General features: G+C 37.1%; 1 long non-coding RNA gene across 1 annotated transcript; it reads left to right on the forward strand.

The window, feature by feature from the left end:
* Positions 1 to 4,405: 4,405 nt before the first annotated feature.
* On the forward strand, positions 4,406 to 9,180 carry LOC118486765. The gene is made up of 3 exons (XR_004879804.1): positions 4,406 to 4,490; positions 5,394 to 5,541; positions 6,316 to 9,180. It is a non-coding gene; the product is annotated as an uncharacterized LOC118486765 (long non-coding RNA).
* The last annotated feature ends 2,849 nt before the right edge of the window (positions 9,181 to 12,029 follow it).

The following is a 12,029-nucleotide window of genomic DNA, read 5'->3' on the forward strand; positions in this document are numbered from 1 at the left end:
TCTAAATTACCATCTTGCATAATTTTAATTTCAAAATTTCAAAATTACTGATATTATCAGTGATCTGATTTGAAAGCAATTGTGATGATGACATTTCTAATTTTTGTTTTAACTTTAATTAAGAGATAATAACCGTCAGTTTGAAATTCATATTTTGCATATTTTAAAAGTCCAAAGATCAAGAAATTACCATTAATTAGTGATTTGATTTGCAACAAATAGTCATCAAGTATTTTTTTTATTTTTTAATTTAACATTAAATTTCATCAGGAAAACAATATTGGAGGAACTCTTATCTCATTGCAATATAACGATTAGGTAAAATGGTAATTTCATTTTAATTCTAGTTTTTATTTGATAATTTATCACTAATTAAGACCATCAAGGCATCAACTATTAAAATGTGAGCAGTGGCTGTTTTTTAGTAATACCGTTGATGGTCAATATCAATGGATGTCAAGAATAAAAAAGTGACCATTAACTCAACTGTTTCAACCAACACAGCGGTTGTAACAGGCTTTTAAACAGATGTTGGGGCTAAAACAGATGTTTCACCTTATATATCAGTTGTATCGACTTAGACAAAAGTTTGAACTTAAACAGATGATTGCCAATAAACAGAAATTTAGCCATAAACAGATTTTTGGCCTTAAACAAATCTTTGCACATAAACATCGGTTTGCAAAAAAAAAGCCCAAATTCAAGAATACTATACTCAAACAATCAAAATCATGAGCTTAACAATCATCCAAGTATACTTTAATTTTATTTAGTAGTATAAAAATGAAACAACTGTTCAGTTTAAATTACAGATCAAGTCAATGTAGGGATTTGATAAATACTGTTACATATAAACACTGTTGGGATATACATTGTTACATATAAATATTGTTGTGACTAAATTGTAACATATAAAACACTGAGGTGATAACATTTATCAACCAAACAGACTATAAAACTCTAATGTGAAAAACACTGTTACATATAAACACTGTTAACATAAACAAAGGTCTGAGCATAAACATATGACTGCTCATAAACAGAAGTTTGGCCATAAACAGATGTTTGCCCATAAACAGATGTTAAAGGCCAAACATTTGTTTAACACTTAACAGATGTTTAACTTAAAAACAGCTGTGGAAGAGTAGCCCTGTCCTCATATACTTGATAGTTAACTTTGTTCTTAAAAAGCTGCTAACCCAACGGTGGAGCATCTCATTCTACAGGTTCGATAAATTAAAGGTATTCTCATATAATTCTTCCTGGCTGCTTCCAAAGAATCGGCACTTTGGACATCTGTTGTTCTTCAAACATCTATTATCTAAGAAGTTTGAAGTTAAAAGACAACAGATGTCCAAAGTGCCACTTCATTCACAACAGTAGAAGAATCATCATCATCATCATCATCTGCAGCAGATCATTCACAATGATAATTTAGTCACAACTCATATAACAAAACTTCAGTAAAAATAAAAAACAAAAACAAATACCATTATCAAGGGAACCACAACTCTCCCATCAAAGAAGGTAGCACATACAACCTTTAACGATGTTGCAACAATTATATTGCAACATCGATATTGAAAGATTGATGTGTGATGGGAAGCTTCATTGAAACAACGATGTTGGAACAATGATACTGGAACGATGATTATATAAGGAGCAGTGGTTAGTTATAACAGTCCTTAGCATGATCAGCTGTTATAACAGTCCAAAGTGCCACCTCTCAAATGATCCTTTCAACTGCATCAAAAAATACCAAAAAAAAAACTAATAAAACCATCCAATATTCCTGAGTACTCACCAATAATGTGATGATCAATATAATAGAAAACAGCATCAAACAACATCAAAGAATAATGGAAAACAACATCAAACAATAATAGCAAACAACTGATGTTGAATACACTGTAGATGCTGAACCACTGCTGTTACAAACAGATAATACCTCGAGAACTGGAAATGAAACCCTAATTTCAGAAAGAATAATCGCTGAACATACTCAAACATCAATAATCAACAGAAGTTATAGTCATATCATCACCATTAAGAAAAAAAACGCTTATTTCTGAACATATTCAAACATACCAGCTTATGGCAGGAATCTATACGCAGCTAAGCTGATTTAAACTTTGATGACAATCGATGACAACAACCCTGGAACCATGTGATTAGATTACGAGTAGAAATTAGGATTATTGTAAATAAGAGGAAATGATGAAAGTATTTCAACAAACCTTTTGATGAAGTAATCGATGAACAAAAGAAGATTTTATGGTGGGGTCTGCAAGAAGATTAAGGTTTGCAGGGTTTGTGAAATTTGAATTTGAATCGCCGGAATATAGAGAGAGAAGGAACCCTGGGCATTTGTAAAGAAAGAAGAGAGGTGAGAAGAGAGATTATATAAGGAAAAGGACAGTGGTACTGTTGGGCGGGAAAAGAGAACTGAGGATGCCCTAATTAAGTGACACGTGGCCCAAATAACTTTCATTTATTATATATAATAGATTATATGTGAATACCGCAAGCGGGGTGTATGATATCAACTATATAGTTGACCATTTGAATTTCTAAGTTAGTTTCTCAGGTGAGTTTAAAATCAGGTTTGTGATAATGGCCGTCCCAACGGTATTTTTTGTAACCACATAAAGCCATGAACATGTGGATACCAAGTAATAGGTAGCTGACAGATATGAGATATGGTTTTATAATCGGATATACGATTTGGATTGTCAACACTTGTCTTATACCAATGTGTTAACATCCCTATTCCCTATCTCACCCCTTATCACCCACTATTCCAAAATAGGGTTTTACAAGAGGTATTTATAAATTTACATATTTACGTAATCTATTCTTAATTATCATCTAATGAATCTAGTTGAGTTAATTGCCATTTTAGTCCCTGATGTTTGTCCAAATTTGTCATTTTAGTCCAATTAGTTTTTCTTCACCTCTGGGTCCCTGACTTTTCCCTTTTGTTGCCATTTTGATCACATACCCCAACTTCATCCAAAAACCCCATTTTTAACCAGGGGTATTTTGGGGATTAACTTTATAATCTTTTCACTTGCCATTTTGATCCATTATTTTATTACAATATATAAACACATTACCTTTTTAAAACCCTATTTCACCCTTTTTCAAAATTTCAAATTCCTTAATGCACAAAACAAAAACAAGCTCATCCAAAATTTCAAGTTCCCTCCAAACATGCCATAAAATTCAAACTAAATTCTTAAAACCTTTTCTTTCTAGAAAAAAAAAATCAAGAGCATACATTCAGAAATTACAAAAAAAAAAACCATAAAAATAGGGACCAATAAACCATTGATCTCTCAAGTCCAATCCCTAATCTAAGTCAAACAAAAACCAAAATCTAACCACCTAAGTAGACGAAAGATCGTCATAAACCGTCTTGATCTCGAGCCGCTCATTAAGCGGCCTAATACACCGCAGCGCGATCCCAAAAACCTCCTTCATCCCCTTATTTGCAGCTGGTGTTCCCATTTCCGTATTCAAAACCGCATCAAAACAATCGGGCCCTCGCCCTTCAACCGAACCCAATCGTTCAAATCAACCCACCGCCGTCTTCACTTGACACCACATCACCTGCACACCTTCAACCGAACTCAATCGTTCAAATCAACCCCAAATCACTTGCACGCGCTGGGATTCGCCGGAGAGGGTTTGGGGGTTTGAGATTGGTGGTGCTTGTCGCCTAGATCTGGTGTTGCAGGTTTAATGGTGGTGTAATAGTGAAGGCGGTGACGATCTGGTGATGGTGGGGGCGGTGGCTTTTGAATTGGGGAAGGGTGGGGATGGTGGTGGTAGTGGAGAGGAATCTAGGGGAGGGGATGTGGTGGTAGTAGGTGGGGGTAGCAGTGGTGCTAGTGGTGGTTGGTGGAGGTGATGCGGTGGTGGCTGATGGTTTATGGCAGCTATGGTTTTTGTGTGTGTATCAGTAATCAGATACTTGTATATATATATATATATGTGTTATATATTAACTAATAATAGTAGTAGTAGTAGTAGTAGTAGTAGTGGCGGTAGCGGTAGCGGGAGCGGCGGCAGCGCAGCAGTAGTAGCAGCAGTAGTATAAACGAATAGGATCAAAATGACAATTGAAAAGATTTAAATTGAAAATCTTCAAAATACCTCTGGTTAAAAATGAGGTTTTTGGATGAAGTTAGGGTATGTGATCAAAATGGAAACAAAAAGGAAAAGTCATGAATTTAGAAACGAAAAAAAAACTATTCGGATTTTGGACTAAAATGACAAATTTGGACAAACCTCCATATTAAAACCGCAATTAACTCTTAAGTTTTCGTATACGAGAGGGCTCATGGGTCCTAATCTAACCGGGTATTTCAGTTGGGGCTCCGCTTAAAACTTATATTAGTTGATCTAACTTAGACCGACCTGTGCATTTTCTCACTTTAGAGAAGCAAACACCTGCCCTCTATCACGAACACGAAGGTTTTCGTTCGGTAATGAAATGGATTCTAATACTAACGTGTGCATTTTTTATTCATTTGGTTTAGTGTGTGTATGTGTGTTGTATGTATAACACGAGTATTAGTTGGAATTTTGGGGCATTTGATCGTTATTGAAGGCTAGGGTTTATATGATACTACTGTATATGTTGGATGTTGTATGAATAACTTGGAATCTTGTGGCATTTGATCGTTGAAGGCTAGGGTTTAGGTTTATATGAATGGCGGACCTAGCCTTTGGCGAGGGTGGGCGGCCGTACCCCTTGAATTTTTTTTTAATATTTTAGGCAAAAAACCCGACCGCACCCCCTTGAAAATATGGTTGAACACCTCATTCGCACCCCCAGCAAATAATTTCTGGTCCGCCATACTACTGTATATGTTGGATGTTGTATGAATAAAACGAGTATTAGTTGGAATTTTGGGGCGTTTGATCGTTATTGAAGGCTAGGGTTTAGGTTTATATGAATGGCGGACCTAGCCTTTGGCGAGGGTGGGCGGCCGTACCCCTTGAATTTTTTTTTAATATTTTAGGCAAAAAACCCGACCGCACCCCCTTGAAAATATGGTTGAACACCTCATTCGCACCCCCAGCAAATAATTTCTGGGTCCGCCATACTACTGTATATGTTGGATGTTGTATGTTGTATGAATAAAACGAGTATTAGTTGGAATTTTGGGGCGTTTGATCGTTATTGAAGGCTAGGGTTTATGTTTATATGATACTACTGTATATGTTGGATGTTGTATGAATAACATGGTTTTTTGGGGCATATGATCGTTATTGAAGGTTTTGGGGGCATTTGATCGTTATATTCTAGTAATTTTTTCACTATGCTGCTGCTGCTGCTGTGTGTATAAAGTAAAAGCTAACTCTCTTTCCATGCTTATTCGTAGTACAATTTGAGACTTAAGTATGATGGAAATTTCGAAGCATTCAAAGCAGCACTTCACCCCTGGCCTACCTATGTTATTGAACCTGTGTTGTTGTCGCCACACCCATGGGCGTTTTCCACTCATCCTATAAGAGCATCACTTACGCCATGTGAGTGTTCTCCTTTCCTTTAATACATGACTTTATGTAAGGATCATCACCATTGAATGTTTGGTTTAAAGGTTGAGATGCAATTAATGGACGGCTCAAATACGTGTGTTGGGTTGTTGGATATCAGTTTTATTTGTTTTGGGGAGGGTTATACGAATCTTTGTACAAACACTTTAACCCGGTTGAGTCGCGTATCTGAGCCGTCTGTTCAGATTAACTTGTTTAAATTAAACAATTTAATTAAATGGGTCGTGTTCATCTTAACTTTTTTTAGTTTCTTCAATTCATGAGACCAGCAAGTGAGTGTGTTTAAAAGAGTATATTATATAGGTAAATCCATCAGCCCGTTTATGACCTGTTTAACCCATTTATTACAACCCATAGACAATTGTGATTACTTTAGACACAAATGAATGTATAGGTTGTGTTGTGTTGTGGTTACACGATTATAAGTTTGTCCACGTTAGAATCGATGTGTTTGATAGAAATAAATGTATGGGTTTTGTTTGGATTTATAAAGATTACTCGTTTAAAAATACATGTTATTATCAATAAAATAAGACAACAATAATTATCTAATAATCATATAATATTGTTTGCCTGTTTTTTTTTAAAGCAAAAAAGGGAATGATGAGCACAGGTTGAGAGGGTGCGGTGTAGGTTGGCACCATTAACCCTTGTCTAATACCTAAAATTTGAGGGTCCATCTACATCTCATTCTACATTCAGTTATAATTCCACTTTTTGATATAATTTAATTATTGTAATTGGCAGCTGATCCACCGCGGTCCTTAAATGAGAAGATAACATATGCACTTTCGGAAGTGTTAACAAACAAGGAGCCTGTACTAAGTAACTTCTGGTATCTTGTGCCACTGCCAGCGGATGGGCTAGTCTCCGTACGCGACCAACCATTTGCGGAGGTCGCCTAACCAAGAAGTTGGCTGAGGAAAGGAGTTTGAATGAATGGACTGCTGCTTATAAGCTGGAATTAGGATATCACAGGGTTACATTAGAGGAGAGAGCCACAAAGCCATACACGAACTATTTCATGTCATCTGAGACTGAAAATAGCGTGAAGTCTCTGTTGCCACATGTGGCTGAAAGTGATGGATCTGGTAGTATGCATGCTCGAGTATGGCTTCCGATTTGTAGTTTAAGTGGTAGAGATCGTTGCTTTGGTGTGCTTGAGGTGAATAGCAACGCTAGGAATGCAAAGTCCAAGGGTATAGAGTTTTCTGATGCTAAGGAAAGTGATTTGGGTTTGATCGTCCAAAGTCTTAGAGGATTCTCATCCAAACCATCAAAATATGTGAGGGGTAGTTTTATATTATAAAGGGTATAAAAAATGGTTGTGAGTGGAGGAGAGAGAAAATATTACTGTTCATCTGTATATTTCGGGGGAACACTGTTCACTCAGTATAATTTTTTTAATATATATTGAAAGTGGATGCGAGTGAAGGAGAGAGAAAAATGTAATGATAATATTATTTAATTGAAAAGGAGAGAGAAAAAGTTTTTGTTTTTAGTGAAAATATATTGATATAGGAGTTGTTTTTTAGTGGAATGTATGTATAATTTGATGGATTGGATGAGAATGCTATTGTCTAGCTGAGGGTATGCTTTTCCTGTACCTTTATTTAAAAAAACTATAAAAAGGTATTTGACCTAACAATATTTATTACTTTGCAGTCTGTAGGGTTGGATTTCATCGGTCCTTTGGATATTATAAACACGACACCCTCGGAGATAATCACTGCTGCTACTGCTAACAACATTATTGTACCGGCAATCAAATTCGTGTGCGAACAACACGGTATTTGTTCATCGCATGTGTGGGTTTGTGGCGTGGATCATAGTTATGAGTTCTTACGCAACGTTGCAATCAAGTGGCTAGAATACCATAACGTTGGGACACCGTATAGTACCTATTGTGACTTGTGTTCGGTGTTCCCGAATGGAGGTCTGGGTATGTACTGAGGACGCTCATAAATTGCAAAACACGCCTAATAACAAGACTGAATTCTGGCATGATGGCCGCCTTAGGATCTCCAATTGTAGAAACCGATGGCTTGGGGGTTTTAGCAATTTGTATACAGGTCAACAGTGTTAATGTTGCCATCGAATTTTTGGGTGTTAAAACTTCAGCAGGCATAAGGCATTTGGAGCATAGTCACATAATTCGCTGGTCATGGCGCAATTTTCTTTTTGGTTCGTCCGATCCAATTCGCGGTACGAACATGATCCGGGTTCGCTTGGGATCGCGTTTCCGTCAACCGTAATGGCGTTCCGAAAAAACAATTCAAATGTAATAGAGAAGAAATGGTGGCTAATTGAAGCTTACCTGCTGATTGAACCTTACCTTCCCTGCTGGCTGAAACGTAGAATGAAAGATCTGTCGGTTGTTTTTTAGGTTTAGAAGATGGAACGAACAGGGAAGATAGACCAAGAGGACGACTGCTTTAGTTGTACGGGTTTAAGTATCTCCATGACTTTGTTTGAGACGCGTAAATGGATATTCTCAAATAAGCAGAGATCTCGGCAAAGAAAGAGGCACCAACGGGAAACATGCTTGTGTTGATCTCACAGGTGGGTTCCGGGAAAACGGGTTTGTGGTGGGGCAAGCGGCACTGAAAGCAGAGTCAAAGAAGGTGGAAAAGCATGTGAAAGCTTGTGAGGATAATCAACATGGCTTTGTCCCCCTGGTGTTTGACACGTTCGGCAACTTGGCGCCGGAGGCAGTTCGGTTCTTGGCTAGAGTTAGCGTGTGATCCACAGCAACTTTTCGACCCCTAGGGGCGAGGCTTTGTTTTTAGTAGATTATGGTTTTCTATTCAGAAGGGGATGACGGAGCAGTTTGTTGTCTGTCTACCTGCTATCCTTATGGGTCTGTTTGGTATGGCGTAATGGAATAGATGAGGGAATGGAATGGACAAAGGAATGAAATGGATCATTACATTCCATAGTCTTGTTTGGTTACAATACAGGAAAAGAATAAATCATTACCTTGTGTTGGTTGGTAGGTAAGAACAGAGGAATGAATTAAATCGGCGATGGGTGGTGGCGGTGATCGGTGGCAGCGATGGGTGGCGGTGGTCGGTGTTAGCGGTGGTGGGTGGCGGTGGTCAGTGGGTGACGGTTGTTAGCGGTGGTGTCGGCGATGGTCGGGGTTGGCAGTGGTCTGCGGTGGCAGCGATGGTGGTGGCGACGACGGTGGTGGTGGTGGTGGTCGACGGTAGCGGGTGGTGGCCGCAGAGGATGGTGGTGGTGGTCGGCGGAGTGTGGCGGTGGTGGTCGTGGTGGCGGGTGGCAGCGATGGTAGTCGACGGCAGTGGCGGCGGGCGGCGGTGGCGACAGAGGACGATGGTGGTGGCAGATGATGGAGGTGATGGACAGTGTTTGTGACGTAGGCTGAGAGAGGGAATGAAATGGAAAAAAAACAGGGGGAGTGCATGGAATGAATTTGAGGTAATGGGTGATTGCATTATGTTGACTAACCAAACACACTTTTTTCCATTCCCTCGCAATAGTTCATTCCATTCCACCTCTCATTCCTGCATACCAAACACTACCTATGTAATTTACCCTGTTGATTGGAATAAAAACCTATTTCTGATAAAAAAATTAATTTTAATTTTATTTTAACTATACATTATTAGCCATGGTTGATGAATAGTGTCATTGTAAAATAAAAAATTAATCTGTTTTTTACGTTAAATTATTTTGAGCTTTTTTTATTTTCTCTCTCTTTGTTGTTAACATGATTTTCATTTCCCCATCATAGATAAATTATTTTGTGCTTTTTTTACCTACTCTTTTTTTTTTGTTAACCTGCTTTTCATACCATGTGCCTTCTTTTTCTAGATCAAAAACATTTCTCTATCACATTTCTCATTAGTTCCAGAATGTCATTTTATCATAAAAAACCCACCATCTGCCCAACTCCTGCTTTTTGCAAAACATGGCTTCTGTAAGCCACTTCCTTCTTTGGAGGAGGTTTTTATTTCCGTAAAACGTTGTATTTTCTTTTTATTACTGGAGCGTAAGCTACTTCTAATTTATCTGCAAAAGTTTTAAATTTTTTGAAACATGGGCCCTTAGAGAAGCTAAAGACAAGCTAGAGAAGCGTGATAAAGAGCTAACATGGAGATTAGACTTTTAAAAAACATTTGATGGTATATCTTTTGTATGTCCAATATGAGTTATACACATATGTATATAGTCAATTTTAAACTATACATATGTGTATATTACGAAAGGCTTAGAAAAATGTGTGGTCCAGAATGCTTCTCAAGTTTCTCATATAGGGTGGACTTCTCTTAGGATCCCTACCCTATATATATATATATATATATATATATATATATATATATATATATATATATATAGTGTTAGGATCGTGTGAGAATCACTGGGCTAATTGAGAAACTTGAGAAGCATTCTGGACCACACATTTCCCTAAGCTTTTCGTAATATACACATATGTGTAGTTTAACATTGACTATGTACATATATGTATAATTCAATATTTCACAGTATACACATATGTATATAGTCAATTTTAAACTATACATATGTGTATATTATGAAAAGCTTAGGGAAATGTGTGGTGCAGAATACTTCTCAAGTTTCTCAAATAGAGTGGACTTCACTTAGGGAAATGTGTGGTGCAGTATTTTTTTCTACTTTTTTTCTTTGCTAGCTCTCTCAGTTTCACTCTCTGATCTATACAACTCGGTTTAACTTCTCAACGCGTTTCAATTACTCAATTTCACGTATCAAACCCCTAAGTTTATAATACATGTCGTTTCACCCCTTTCTTTTATATCCGTATAAAAGTAGCCTCCAAAGCAAAACCATCGTAAAAGTTGATGGTATTAAAATTCCCAACATAGTACATATTTTCTTTTTACATTTGAGCTTAGTCTTAGGTGTACAAGAGACCTATATTGTTGTCTTATTTCACATATGAAGCTCCTAAGCAACTATTAGTGACATCAAGTTGCCAAACCATAAGCACCGTGACGGACTATTGTCGCAACTAAAGCAGTGGAATGGATGTTGCAATGTTTACGATATCTCTGAAAATAGAAATGGGGAGAAATATGTAATATAAAACGTAAACGTATTGCTTAATATTAAAATAAAAGCATCCTTAGAGGTCGACGGATCAATCTTGGAAATAGCCCCGAGCAGGATGAATTGACACGTGAGATTTTGTCGTTAAAAAAGTTAAGATACATCCTTCGATTAATCATATGATAAAAGAATGCCAACAAAAGATATATGCAACATCACGTGCCATTTCAAGATTTAGAAACATACTTTAACAAAAAAGTGACTTTGACGATTGTTTGTGGTCAAACAACTCGTTCCAAGATATCTAATTTGTACATATATTGCAGTATGTTAACTTTCAAAGAAATATCATCAGAATATGTACCACAAGTTTCAAGTCCCAATCGGTACTCAAATGAATATAAAATTATGACTGACTCCCATAATATTATTAGATCAAGAAAACTACACAAAAACTTGATTCTTATAATCCAGAATACCTAATACATGGTATTTATAAGTTAACCTATCACATTAGACTTATACTAGGATTTCTCATATAATTATCCTAAAGACATCTAAACCTGACTCGTTTAGGATGCTAGATAATTATCCAACCAATTAACAAGGACATGACAATTACAACTATTATATCATAATCACATTGTAATTTCGAAACATGATTACTCTAATGAATAAAGACTTCGAGTCAAGGATAAAGGATTGTAAGTCAAGTTTTGAGATAGTTTCTTGTGATAAATAAAATTTGGGTACTTAGCCAAGCTCTTACTTTTTTCCATCTTCGTTCTTGTTCGATACTAATTCTATGGTTGACGTATGAAGTATAAAAAGGTTAATAGTTGATGCTCTTCCGATATGAATTGTTAAGCATAGCTTTTGTATTTTAGATTACACACTACATTTAGGTGCAGTTTGTTTTTTAAGAGGTAAAATGTCTGCAGTCTACGAACCACATCTATAAAATAAAAGTTGGACCAAACATCTGCAGTCTACAAGAAGAAGATTGTTTGTTTTTTAACGTATGTAGACTTCTAAAATAAACTGGTGGTAGTGTACGAACAATGGTGGTGGCGGGGGTAGTGGGAGGTGGACGTGGATGATGGGTGGTGGTGGTGGTAAAAGGTGGTGGTAGACAGTGGTGGTGGACGGTGGTGATGATGATGGTGATGGACGGTGGTGGTGTTTAACCCTCTGCAGACCTTAGAAGATCTTAAAAGTGGCTGGGCCAAGTCTGCACCAAGAAGAGCTAGCACAAACGTGTTTTAATGAAACATCTTCGAAAAAACAAACAGTCTGTAGATGGCAATGTCTGCGTGTGGTTTGCGCGGAGCAGACAGAAGAGCCTGTGCAGATATTTTTTAGAAAAACAAACACCACCTTAAAATAAGATGTAGACAAAAACTAATGAT

The sequence above is a fragment of the Helianthus annuus genome, chromosome 2 (assembly GCF_002127325.2).
Source record: "Helianthus annuus cultivar XRQ/B chromosome 2, HanXRQr2.0-SUNRISE, whole genome shotgun sequence".
Classification (NCBI taxonomy): Eukaryota; Viridiplantae; Streptophyta; class Magnoliopsida; order Asterales; family Asteraceae; genus Helianthus; species Helianthus annuus.